The sequence below is a fragment of the Morone saxatilis genome, unplaced genomic scaffold (genome assembly GCF_004916995.1).
Source record: "Morone saxatilis isolate NCDOM2014 unplaced genomic scaffold, NCSU_SB_2.0 Contig22, whole genome shotgun sequence".
In the NCBI taxonomy this organism is placed as follows: domain Eukaryota; kingdom Metazoa; phylum Chordata; class Actinopteri; family Moronidae; genus Morone; species Morone saxatilis.
This window is the reverse complement of record NW_023339785.1, coordinates 4,048,693-4,063,065: the sequence shown is the minus strand read 5'-3', so window position 1 is coordinate 4,063,065 and position 14,373 is coordinate 4,048,693. Positions and strand designations below refer to the sequence as shown.

Genomic DNA, 14,373 nt, shown 5'->3' with positions numbered 1-14,373 from the left:
CCCACCCCCCTCGCTCACCCCCACCCCCCTCGCTCATCCCCCCCACACCACCTCCTCCACCTCCCCGCGCATGCGCACCGCTGCTCCAGGAGTGCTGTTTCGGCCTGTTCCGCGGCCGCTCGGTCATTTTCGCCTCTTTGTTTTACTCATAGTGGATTTAAAGCAGATTCAACCCAATATCCAGCGGACCGTGCTCCTCCCAAACAGGTTAGTTCGCCTAACTAGACTTGTCCTCTTTATGTCCCGTCCTCGGCGGGTCTACCGCCGGTTTACGGTCCCGGTTTGAGCCCCCTCCTCCTCATTTTTCGCATGTCTCTTTCCGCTTGGTGCTACGGGGCATGCTATACGTGTTGTTTTATGTGTCTATGTGCTGGTGTATGGCGGCGCCGGGCCCTGCAGTTGCACACCGGGGATGGGGTTTTATTAAGGGGAAACGTGCATTGGAGAGGCGGCTTTAACGCTAGCCGGGATGCACACGGTTAGCCGTACCGGAGAGGAGGCTCTGGCAGCCGCCTCTCCGCCTGTCTCGTCATGTTTAAATGCTGTTGTTCCTCTCAACCAAACACCAATTCTTCTTTCCCATTGAGCTGGAATGTTCTTGAAAAAAGCCCTCCTGGTCGACCATTAGGCTAACCTCTCCCTGCTGCCGTCCAAAGTTCACTGTGTGTGTGTGTGTGTGTGTGTGTGTGTAGGATCTACATGAGGTTTAGATTAAATCAAGACAGAAAGTTGGTGCATTTTTTTCTCCAGGGTAGATGTCGCCCCTCGCCAGACTGCTGCTGCAGCAAGCCCTGTGTGACATTGTGGGGGGGAAAGGCATGCAGAGAGCAGCCAACAAGTCTGTGCAGTTTTCTTGGGGGGGTGCAGTTTTCTTAAGGGAGGGGGGGGATGCAGTTAAAATCTCCCCATCACACCACACAGCGACTAACATGTCCCTGTGTGATGGACAGACCAGAACACAACCGGGCTCTGGATTCTGGGGTTTCCTCAACTTTCTCTCTCACAAGGGACTCTGCAACAGAGGAAGCATGGTGGGGGTGATTGGCAGGTCAAAAGATGTAGGTGTCTGGGTTTGAACAGGGCTAAATGTAGCCCAGAAGCCGGCTCTCTGTATATAAGCATCGCCTCAACCACATCCTAAGGGCTACGCTGTCTCGTCAACTCATTTCTGTCTGTAATTAAGTCCTTAAAGTCTCCCTTCACTTTGACACTAGAAGGCTGTTTTCACATTCATCCGCTGTAGAGGGAAGGTTTCGCTGTGCTCACACTTAACCAGAGTTTTGTGACAGCCCGGCGAAGTTTGAAAGTCAATTGTGGTCCCAGTATGCAATGCACACAAGTGTGATGTGATGTGTGAAGCCTCCAGTGCACAAACACTGAGAATGGAAACCTCCCGTGTCCAGCTGTTGAACTTTTGAAATGACATGTATCTGAATATTCATAGAATCGGGATTGTTTTCACTGAGGGGGAAGGAGTAGATGTCATTTGAATAATGTTTAACAAGGTAATTGAGCTGCGGAGCCATCAGACACAAATTGTCATTCAAAGCATCTGTATCTGAAGGCATGTGTGGATGCCTGTTAGGGATGTTGGGGATCTTACAAGTTTCATTTTCTTTAAACGTATGTTTTATTCTTCCTTTTTATAAGATACCAATTCTCAGCTGAGATATTTTCCCAGCACTATTCCCCCCTGCCTTAATGCAACAGGGTCTAAAGGACAGAAATGACTTTACATGGTGCAGAGTTTTGCAGTCAGTAAATGTCAGGGTGTCCGTGGGGTCTCGAAAAATCCAATAATCAGAATTTTAGGCCTTAAATGTCTTCAATATGACTTTGACAAGTCCTAAAAATGGAGTGGATGAATGAAGTTAACGTTACATGCATGAAGTTGCATTTTTAAGCCTGTTTTAGATGTGTTTTTGGGGAGTTTTTATTGATCATGCTGTAACCATTCCTAAACTAAACCGATATGGAACCAATTCAGATTTTCCTATCCTTGGTATTTTTAAATTTCTTTTGCCAGTGTGGATGTAAAAAAGGTCTAAAATGACTTCCACAGTGCTTATAAAAACTCTTAAACTGAACCTGTTGAAACCCACAGAAAACCATGAATGTGTTCTTCATATTTAAATACAGTCATTGAAACACGTAACCATAGACGTCTAAAATCTGACATTTCACCTAAATTTAGCCCAGTTGTAGTACAGACGTCTAGACATCTTATGATGTGCACATCACCAAACCCATGCATGCACTGTAAACCACAGCCCTTCATACTGAGCAGGCTTCTGGTGCAATGCAAACCAAAAAGTATTAATCATCCTGGTGTTGAGTTCATACCAGGGCAGTGGCAGTACATTGACGTGAAAGTTGCCCTTTAGGCGTCACCGTGTGCACGACGGCAGCGACCTTAAGCTGCAGTGGAGGGTTAACCGCAAAAAAAGTGAACCTCCATAACCTGACTACCACGGCGTCTGTTGAAAGCACTTGACTGGCGTGTTGCCTGCTAATGAATTAATTTGTGATGTTGAAAGTGCGCACGCCGAGCGAGTGTTTTCTCCGCTGTTGTGAGCTTTAATAGCTTCAAATCCGGTAACACACTGCTGCTAAACTGCACCCAGTGTGCTTGTGTTTTAACTGCAGAGACGCTCTCTGATGCTTTATACCATCAGAGAGGAAAGAGATCTAACATAGGCTTTTCCTTCCGATGGGGCTTTCACTCACTCTTTTAGCTTTTTATTTATTTTGTTTGGAAACGTGTGCATGCTTGACACGGCACGGTGTAATTTAAGCCGATGAAATGGCGTATTTTCACATGAAGATGTTGCTTCACGTAGCTGTAAGGTGAGCCTCACACCCCACTGAAGGACCTCGCTGACCTGAATGAGGGTTTTTAGCCAGCTGAGCGCTACTTGGCCTGTACTCAAAGATACTATATGATATGGCTGTTGCATCAGACTGCACATGCCTGCCAAGCATCGACTTTCATGTAAGGGTTCTGCTTGCTTCCCCAAATTACCTGCAGCCTTTCTGGACAGCTGACCTCTGACCTGAAGTTTAATAACATCTAATGAGTTTTTTTTTTTTTTTAATGCTACGACAAGATTTCTCGTGCATAATGACTACAACGGATCAAAAGGACATTTATTTTGACCCATTCCCCCTGAACATGCGTCCACTCTCCGTTTAAAGAATGTTAATGGTCCCACTGGGCACTCAGATAAAACTGTCGGCCCTTACAAGACAGGCGAGCAGGATATGGGCTCTTTAGAGCTAGGACTGCTTGATAATGAAGAAAGCCAGTAGTGGCCTAAGCGCCAGAAGACGCATTTGTCTTTTTCTTGGACAGGAAATGATCTTAGGCAGCTTCCTAAATGAGCGGCTGAACCACTGTGGAGAATCCCTCGCCCACAGATCAACCTGCAGTCTGGAGAAGCTGTTTCAAATCCTCAACGCCGGCCTGGCTTTCTCCTCCTCGGTATGGTTTCATTTGATAAGGTCTGCAAACGGAATTCTGTAGCAAAAGGACGTCAGATGTACAGTTGCAGTATTCAGCAGCATTGTGAAGCCAAAATGGACTGAGACGGGACAGTGTGATTGATATCCTTTTAGATTTAGATTCACTTTTGGTTATCTCCCCTTGATAAAACAGACAGAAACATGTTCCATTCAGACCAATAAGGGGGTGTTGGCAGCTTTAAAACGAGGCAGGGAGCCTGGGAGGTCCGGTTTAAATGAATCCTCCATGAGATTGAAGGATTCTCAGATGACAAAACAGTGCACAGCAGTTTACACTACTATGAGACAGGATTTACAACTCTCTAAAGTTATCACAACAGTCTTTTCATCCTCTGTGGTGGTAATTGCACAGTGAACAGTAGTTCATATTACAAAGGAACGACTGGTGCGCTTGCATGTGTGTGACTAGGCAGTGTGGTGCCGGAGCCCTGTGCTTATTGAAGAGAATGAGGGGGCTGTCTTCCTTTCATGCGGCATCATTGTTTGTCTAAACGCAAAAAAGTGTGAACCTGTCGTGATGTCACACATTGGTTTGTGGAGTACGTTTTGAATCCTCGGCGCCATGGCAGTGTGTTGGAGCCAGTGGAGGGGACGTACCGGGAGTTGAGCTGCTCTCATTGGCTGCGGAAACAATGGCGGCTTGCCTGGTCACACGCAATCTCGTATTACAGATAGACGGTACACCAAAATATGTTTTTAATGACTTTATGCGACAACACTGAATCTTGATTCATATTTGATCAGTGCTGCCTAGTTTGACAGTTTAGTCCGAGTTTGGTGGCGCGCCCTAAAGCATACACTGCTTAAAGGGTTGAAACTAGCGATTGAGACCATAAACTCATTAGGAAACCTATATATATACGGTCAATGGTCCATTTAAGCCATTTAAACCAGTGAAACTCTGGGGCAAAATCAATCCATTTAAAACCGAGAGGTTGCCTCCTACTTTGTTTAAAGCCCTTAAAGGGACTTTCATTTTGTATTAAGTCTGGCGGCCCCTGTGGACAAAAGCGGTAGTGTTTCCACACCCTCGTTTCATTGATTTCAAGACGGATGCGCCTTAAGAATAACTATATAGAAGTAGCCAATCTTCTCTGTCATGGTCTTGTTTGTTTATGTACGTCACATAGAGGCATTCGTATTAAATTGCCTTGCCCTAACCAGTTAAACTCCTTGTAGTACTTTTAACTTTGACATGAAAATTCGTGCCATGGAACATTAGCAAGCAGTCCTAATGGTGCTGACCTTGGAGGGAATTCAGAGCCGGAGAGCCGGAGTGTTTTTTTCCTCCTTTTAATAAGTCCTTATTGAAAGGGTGTACCATCCTTGAGACAAAATGGCAGAATACATGGTGCATAGAGAAGATAAAAAAGAAGCTTGGAGAGCCATTGTGAATGACAAATGCTGGCAAACCACAGATGAATGGATAAATTTTGCTGTGCCGCTTCCTGTGACCTTAAGACATGAAACTAACTGTGATAAAATACAGTGTGGCAGGATTTGGAGAATGGGACACAGCATCTTTTCATTCTCTTGAAATTCTCTTTAGCAGGGAACAATAACACTGGAGCAAGCGGTCCATTTTTTTTCAAAGCAGACTTATTAGCTGAGGGATGCAACCTGAGGCAGTTTTAAGTCTACAGTGAAGAGAACTCTTGGGTGGACGCAGGTGCAATGAAACTCTCAAACATAATTTATAAGACGGGACACCAAAATTCCCAAACGAATCCAACAGCGATGATTCATTGTCCTGAGTTACCACTTAGTCTAGAGGACACACAAATCCCTCACGGGAGGCAACGGTAACAAAAAAGCAGTGTGAGGACCAGAGGACAGAGATGACTATCCTTCAATCAGGCGGGGCAACGGCGGCTGTTCACACTCTGAAGATCAGATTCATGGCCCTGCTTGTGCTTTCACAGATCAGATCTTTCTTCATGCCGGTGTCTGGAGTAACTGGCGGCAGCAACAGGTTCGCGTGAACTGAAATGGTTTGACTTTCCTTTGTGTTGACATTAAAAACAGCAGCTGACAGACACAGAGTCAGAGTTAGGTGGAGAAAACAGAACGGTCAGCCAGCCCCTGTTTCAGAAGGATGAAAGTTGAATTTCCTGTCTGCTTTACTCTGGAGGTCTTTATATTCAGGGAGCACAAGTTGTTTCTTACACACTGATGACTGCATCTAACACATTAGTTGGTATTTAGCATCATTTGTTATGTCATGTGGTGACGGGCTGATGAAGAGGAGCTGGGTGGCTTCCAGACTCACTTAATGAAGAGTGTATGGAGGCTGGAAGCTGCTCTAGAAGAGTTTCCTCTTTAGCTTCCTGGTGATGTAACCTTCCCCCTGGCAGCCATATTGGAGTGTTTATCAAAAATTGTGAATAGAGCTACAATGTTAAGTCAATCAGTTCATTGTCCTCTATTAACTTGCCTGCGAGCTGTTTATCCCAATATTGGAAATTCATCAATATATTTACTGTGGTGTTTTTTATTGCGATAATATTATATATCGTCCCATCCCTAGTTGCAACCCGTGACACGTCTATCTCAACAGCACCAGTTACACATTTGGACTTTCTGTACTAGTAACTGATCATTCAGAGACTGTCTATGATTGATTTTGTATTGAGCTTCCTGTAAATTTGATTTCTATATTGTCTTGTTGTATAAATCTAGTTTGTGGCTGGTACAAGATGCTTTCTTGCCAAAATCAAGCAGGATGTTGCTGAATGCATTAGACACCATTACAACATTGGGTTTCTGTCACATTTCTCCTATTTGTCTTTATATTTAGCCATTATTTCACCCACAGCTTGTTCTGCTGCTGCTGGGAACTTTGTGATTTAACTGCCAGGCCGGTAAATTCTGTCACTTTCCTGTCTGTGAATATTATTGTGGCCATTTATTCCTCAGCTTATCTTTATGCCTCCAGAGAAAAGACAATTACTTGTATTTTTCACACGTGGTTTCTCAGTCTTAAAACAAAATTTTCTTTGTTTTATGGGCCGAACATTTTCTGCCTCCTTAGCGCGGATATAATTGTAGACGGAGCAGTTAAATATTGTGCTTTTTAGATAGATTTTAACACTAACTACGGGAGGCCTGCTGCCCACTCAGCTTTCAGTTGAATGATTCAGAGAGTGTTTAACTTCCTCTCACTGGCATTAAATAAGACCTGACAAAAAGGTAGATGATGCAGAGAACAGATTTGAAGAGTGAAGATTTGTCAGGATGATTATTTCTCCGTGGTGTGGCAACATTCCCACACTTTCACCTGCTCCTCTCGTACTAAACTGCAGTACTCTTCTTCACGGAAGCCTCAGACAATACAACAGGTCAGCTTTTATTTAGTGGTCTGTCAGCTGTTTGATGAAACGTGCTCAGGGGTCAGCGAAGGTCCGCGCTCGCACCAACTTCGCCTGAAATCCTGTAACAGAGCGACGCACAAGTGACAACGCCGTTTAGCATCTCTGTCAGTTTAACAAGCCCGGAAAGCCTTTGTAAATGAACGTCGGCGGGCCAAATGAGGAATTAATTACTTGCTTGCCTTGTACTTGGGCTCGGCCTGTACAGTAAATGGGTAATAACTGTCATCTCTGGGTCTGTGTGCGACTCACCCTGTCTCCGCCTGCGGCCTGGAGCCCACAGTTTGTGGTTAAAACTGGAAAAGAGAGAGCACTGCACTGCTGCGAGCCTGTTAACCAACAAACCCACGTAATGGCTCATTGCATCCTCCTTGTTGCAGCGAGGCTCTGCTCCACCGCAGATTGAATGGTGCATTTGAATATGTTTACTGTGAGAAATGGAAAGAGAGAAACCATTTGTCATTCCAAAAAATTGATAGTCTGCTTGACAGATGGGCTATTTGTAAACCGTTTTCTCATCTGGACTGCAGTGTACATCTAACACAGGCAACAGATTTAGTGTTTAGCGTTGAAATGATAAGTTCATTAATGGATTACCTGATCATTCAGAACATGAGCTGACAACTGATGATCATGGAAGTCCTTAATGAAGGAGGAATGGCAAGTATTTACTGAGTTGAGCTTCTGAAAAGTGAATATTTTTGTCATCTTTTGTTGCTTTTCTGTTATATTGAAAAATATGTACTATATTCTGACATTCTGTAGACTAAATGAATAATTGTTTTATCAGAGAAACTATCAGCAGGTTTATCAGAGCTGAAAATAACTTTCATGTAGTTCAGCTATTTTCATGGCTAGCTGGTGTAATACCCAGCGAGCTTTACCTTCCGTCCTTTCCTTCTGTTTCTACGTCCTCCTCTGCCTGCTGCCATGATTTAAAGTGCATGACCTCCAGTGACCTCTCCTGGCAGAGCTGTTTTCACTGTATAGGGTTGTGGCATCCCCTCCCCCAAATCCTCTCTCCCCCCTGCGGTCTCTGGTGTCATTATCCTGGAGGTCAGTAGGCCAAGAGCTTCAGAGGAGCTCCACTTTGACCCGAGCAGTTTTCTCTTAGCGGCGTGTGTGTTGCATCAATGGCAGGTGTAAGCCTGAAGTGACAGTTTTAGCTTTGAGAAATGGCTGGTAAAGTCTGTATGACAATCATCAGTATTACAGTATTAGGACAATATCTCCAGTTAATGAAAGCTTTGACAATACCTTGTTTGAACACCTGGTATACTTTTCTCTGGTGCACAGGAAGTGGGGTGGTTTTTGGTGTGCATTTAAATAAAAAGAAGAAGTGGGCTAGCACGATGAGTGAAACCCACCATGGCTGAACGGACAAAAAGAGAAATGTCAGGTACAGAAACTCATACCCAGACAGAGGTTGCGTTGCTTTACGGCACAAAATGAAAAGCAGTTTCACACACCAGTTCCGGTTGTAATACACAGATTTTTCCTGGTCTTTGGATGCTTTACCTAGGCGGTTAAAAGCCATTAAAATTAGGTTTTGCAATGATTGGCTGGGCAATAAAATAATTTAAAATCATTAAATTTAAAGTGATGTAATTTATTATCTGGCATTCATAGAAAAAACCAGTACAATTATCAGGAGTTATTTAAAAATGAAAGTAATAGTTAGTTGTACCTTTTTTTCTTCTTTTTTTTTTTTTTTTTCTTCTTTCCATTCATACCTCTTACTGCATAGTGGGTAATTTCACATTATCTCCATTCATGAGCTGTCCTCCATCCTTCCTGCTGCTGTAATCAATAGGTGCAACACAAGTGAGCGGAAATGAGGGGGCCAACATCCTCTTTACAACCAGGAAGCAAAGCGCGCTTAAGGGAAAAGGAGGCCTTCATTTGACATACATACGCAATACTGCCATGAAGGGGGCTTTTGGCTTAAATGGGCCAAAGGTTATTGATTCATCCTATTCATACTTGTAGCATCGAACGTCTTCTCCAGCCTGAGAAACAAAGGAAAGGACGAGCACCATTTACTCTCCACGCTTACCTGCTGCTCTTCATGCTGGTGTTTTAAGCAAAGCACAAAACCCCCAGCCTGCACAGTGGAGCTGCCTAAGTTGCAAATTCGTAGGTGATGTGGATTTTACTGGGTGTAACTAAGAATGTAAAGCAGGGCGTGCTGCGAAAGAACATGGCTCAGCAAACCCTCCCTGGGTAAATAAACGCTTTAAAAGGCAGCTGCTATCCACGAAGGCCAGTTGTCAGGACCAACGTGGCTCGGTTAGCCCGGCTTCCTGCACGCTTGTTGAGCGACAGGTCATTAAAGAAGTGACATCTGGGACAGGGACTTTGACAGGGCAGGCAAGTGAAGTGAATTTTGCCACTGAAGTCCTTCAGGAGGTGATGTGGTGGGTCGGATATTATAAGCCTTCACACTGGAAAACTCGGGCTCAACTTTAACCAGAGCAGACACGGGAGGATAACTGGGAGCCAAAATTGCGTTCACAATTGAACTTCAACAATAAAATTCACAGAAGCCAATTTAATGCAGAGCATACATGTCTTACACTGTGTAATTCATTATTATACTGTAAATGAATACAATTACTGCAAAGTATTTCAAACAATCTGGTGTAATGCTGTCATACCTTAAATGTCTAGCATTAACCTAATACTGCTTTATAATATAATTGGTTTATAGTTCGCTCCCAGCTGTCTTAAAATCCCACGTAGCACAACAGTATAATAGCTTAACCTACGATGATGTCATAATAATCAGCATTAAGTCACAAAGTTACAGCCTTTGCTCACTGTTGAAACTATATCCAGACTCTTTTATCTGATAAAAGCTAATGCTTTGATTTTCCTCCACCAGACAAATGCTTGTTTCAGTTCTAATCATGCTTTTACACAGATTATTTCGAGCATTTGAGCGGGGGGGGGCTCTGAGCCTCAGGACATTGTCACAGAAAGAGAACACGCTGTAAAAATCAAACTTTGTGGCAGCCAGTTCATTTAAGCAAGTGTATTTGTGAGGCTGGGAAGATGTACCCGGCTAATACTGTGTGAGTTAATGCCACCGCTGTGATGAGCTTCATGGTGAATCAATCTTTGCAGCCATTATCACAAACAAAATTTGTTGTGTGTCACTGGCCGACTCCTCGTCCTGACTCACAGATCAGAGTCAGCCGTAGAAACAGCGAGCCTGAAGCTGTTCAGTGTCCTGCTTAGGTGCACTAGAATAAGGAGAGTTTTCACACGGGCCCCAGTGCTCTGACCGGTGCTGGGTAAAGCGTGGCCAGCTGGTGATCAAACCAAGTTCAGCCCGGTGTCTGACCTACAGTGCAGCACAGAGATTAGTCGTCACACATCATCCTGATTGGGCTGTTGTAAAATCCTGCCCTACATAACGATGCGTTGCTCTGAGAAGTTGCCTGACGTACAGTGTGATTGATCCGTCGGTCCCCCGCTGCGCCGAGTCTCAGCACATCTCGTTTCCTTGCTGCTCCAAGTGCAAGTGCGTCTTGTTTTTGTCTGATGAAGTTCAAAATGTCTGAAAGCTGTTGCACGGTTGAGAAGTTCACAACGAGGTGGCCGCTGTGCCGAGCTTAGTTCCCTCCGTTTCCTACATTACAAACAGTCAAAGACACACACTGTACTGTATAATGTTAAGGCTCAATTTGTCACTACTTGTTTTTCTGTGAGAATTTTTTGAAACCTTTTAAAACACACAGGCGGTGGTGGTAACTACCTCTTGGCTACACTAGCTCTAGCGCTATGGTTTGCCTCTTCAGACTGAACTGACTGAAAAATATCGATCCAGACATTATTATTTAGGTCTAAAGCCCTCGCCAGCTCCCTCTTTTTCTTCTCCTTTCTTTTCTGGCATCCCTATTCATGTGCAGGTCCTGGCATACCAAGGAAATTCCCTCCAACATTAGCTACAGGTTAGTTTAGATCAGTAAATATCTCAGGAGAGAGTCTTTTCATCATGAAACAGGCTACATTCTACTGAAGCAGCACTACAATGTATATTTTAGTTGCTTTAATAAGTAATTTTGAGTATTTTTGTTCACAAATAATATTTAGGATAAATATATCCTCTATATCAGCTGCTCTGCCCCAGAAAGCTTTCCCCCTTGGTGGTGTATGTAACTTATTCTTGTATATATTATTTACTCTTTTGTATATGTCAGTGTTTTAGTGTTAGTGCAGTAGTTGCTCAGACTGAATTCACTATACATCACACAGTTACAGAAGTTGTGGTAATATGCAATTTTTTCTGCTTACAGTACACTATTTTAAATGTAAATTAACTATTTACAAGCATCTGAAATATGATATGAATCTGAAAAGTGCACAGTGTATCCATATATTCATCTGCCAGAACATTCCAACAGTCAAGAAGCTTTTTAGAACAGAAAAGAGGCCGGTTGGTTCCCCTCCAGTGTGACTGCTGAACTACACGTGGCCGTGCAGCAGCCACCGCCAAAATAAAGCACCATTTGGCTGGCCGCTGGTGGTCCCGAGGATGATTATCCGGGATAGAGAAGAGCTGCTTTGCGTCTTGACAACATGCAGCCAAGATTACACTGTTGCACCAGAGCCTAGCTCACCGCTGAGAGTTGAAAGAAGAAAGGAGGAATTTGACATTTCTGTGAGGAAACAACAGGCACATTCAGTCTTCTGACAGCCTTTCATTTAATCCACTCATCACAATCGGCTGGCTAGAGGTCGATGATGTAGCTGACTCAGGTTCATTTATGTTTTTCAAGCTGCAATCAGCCATCTGCTATGCCAAGATAAATACCGAAATGTAACACAGGAAATCCATAATAACCCCGCCATACTGCATTGTAATGGAGTACAGTGTTATCTGGCTACCTTAATATGTGATACTAAATATTCTGGAGTATTACACGGCCTTGTATTTTGTGGGAAAAAAGCTAATTCAAGCTTAATTTAAGTATTTGACAATTGAAAAAGAAAATGTTCAGTCCCAGTGCCAACACAGAGTTCCTATGAATAGAATCATTTCAACTTTCACAGCTGCTTTGCTTGTTATCCCCTTGTTTGCCTTCGGTTTGGGAGCAGCAGTCAGCGGCGCTCATTACTTGTATTTTAATGACTTAATTAAAACTGACTCTTTATTGCTATCAGTACTGTCTGGTGGATTGCACTTACGCCAAATTGACCGCTGAGTAATAATGAAGCCGAGCAGTGCTAATCAGAGTTCTTGGAGTCGATCAATCGTTTCCTTGATCTCGCGGATGGAGAACTTGCATCGGCATCATAAACCCCAAACCTCTGGAGCAGGGGGCAGTTGAGTTCAGGAGGGGCTATCGGTGTTTGCAGTGAGGAATGGCTGCAGCTAATAGGTGTGGTAGATCAAGCTGTTGTCCAGAGCTTAACAGAGCTGTGAACCCTAATGATCAACACACTTAACATTAGGGATCATCAGACTCCCATACTAGGCCTTTCTGTCTTCTTCCAATACAGTCCATATTAATAATTTCAAGTTCTTCCTTCCTCAGCCCCAAAATGATAATATTAGGTTCTATGGGCATTTGTGCATCAACCATTTGTGTTGGAGAAGTTTCAGGCTAGTACTGGCTGCTTGTACCTGGGCTTTTGTACACGCCTCACCCCACGCCTCAGCCCATATCACTACATTAATGTCCCCCCTTCCAGACCTCAAGGGTTGATTCGGAGGCTGCTGTGGAACCTGATGCAAGCCAACATGTAGATCCTTTTGTATTCGTTGGAAAGCCTTGTCACAATGTAACAGTGTTCAGTGTAACACAGCAGGTTCACAGGAGCCTTTTCATTTGCTGTGTAAACACCCCCGGCATGTATACATCTTACCCAGTCCCTGAGGACATGATTCATTTTATGTTTCCACTAACAACACTTGTTTGTTTGGAATAATCTGAAGAGGAGCTGTGTGTAGTGTTGCAAAGTATAAAACAAATCCAAGGGCAAAAATTGCACTAACCACAGTTAAATTGACAGTAATATCTCTAAAGGGCACAGCAGAAACAACACCGCTCGCTGACACCTAAACGGAAGGTTCCCTCAACAGGCATTTAGTTAATTTCCCCTGTGTGGGATCACTGAAGTCTATCTTATCTTATTTTCAAGTTACAAGGAGCAAGCTTAATGCTCTATGTTCACCAGCCAGTCGTAGCTCAGTCTGTTTGCAGTTTATTGCCGGATGGGTAGTGTACAGCGCTGAAGTGATGAGAGAGAAAACGGTGACACTAAATCTGGAATTGTACATTTGCATTTGCAGGCTGTAAAACCAAAACATTGAGCTCTAGCTCCGTAGAGCTGAGGGGTAACGGCAAAATCGGGTGATGCACACATAAAACCGAATCACTGTTCATATGAAAACATTGATTAGTGGAGCTTTAACCAAACCATATTAAACCCCACATAGATTAACAACCAGGTTGTACAGTTAACACAAAATCCTAGGTTGTTAAAGCAGCTATAATCCGTATTTTTACAACAATGTATGAAATGACAATGTGAAGTTGATGAAAGTGATGAACCTACGGGGAATTATCACCTGAATCTGCAGCTCACCTCGGCTTTACACAGCTTTCCTCATTGTTTAGCCTGATATTTGTTCTGCCTGCAACGTTACCACTTTGGTTCACATCCACTGCTCTAATGGTGTAGATTTCAGCTGCAGCAGGCAGCTGTTTTCAGGGAAAAAGCTCTAAAACCCCACTGTGCACTACCTGCTCAGCAGCAAACAGCAGACAGACACAGTTAGGGATTAGTTGGTGAGCACAGTGGAGCATTTAGCAGCTGAAGGGCCAGATATTTCCCTCAGGAGTTGGTAGAGACCCAAAACAGAGTTAAAAGAGAGACAACATTGGACTTAGTATCACCACCCAAAATGATTATGTACAATGTTTCTCTGAAACCGCTCTTAAGCCCCTCCAAGATTTTGGGATTGTTGCAGCCTAAAATGGCCGATTTCATAGCAGCATTTCTAAAACATTGAGATGCATGTAGCCATGTTTTTAGGCGTTTTTTTAATTGTGGGAGAAAGGAAAAAATACAAAAATAGTTTTTTTTTTGTATAATTCATTGAAAATCAAAGGCAACTTGTTCCAGTGAGAACAAAATCGCACTGTTTGAAGAGTAGATGCGTGATGTTTGCACATGTCTGCATGGTTTGCACCTTCACAACTAGAAACAAGGAAGTGAGTTTGGTGATGTATGACTGAATGTTTTGTGCAGGAAACTGCAATGATTGGTCAGATTTGCAGAAAAGTTAGTGTCTGGACAAAATTGCAAGGTTGCACAGATTGAATGGTTGAATTTGCATTAATTATTGACATTGTAACACCACAACCTCCTGTAGGGAATGGCTAGAGGTGTAAATAAGCAACTGTTTGCTCACACGTTTGTCGAACTTAAAATTCTCTGCCACTATGTGGCCAAAAAATGGATCCAAGTG

At 43.5% G+C, this 14,373-nt stretch overlaps 1 protein-coding gene across 1 annotated transcript in view; it reads left to right on the top strand.

The window, feature by feature from the left end:
* Window positions 1–73: 73 nt before the first annotated feature.
* The window catches only part of LOC118333429 (polycomb group RING finger protein 3), a 60,301-nt gene continuing 46,001 nt past the window's right edge, over window positions 74–14,373 (top strand). The window contains exon 1 of the mRNA XM_035669056.1: window positions 74–207. The gene's annotated coding sequence lies outside the window, so the exon portion shown is untranslated. The remainder of the gene's footprint in view (window positions 208–14,373) is intronic.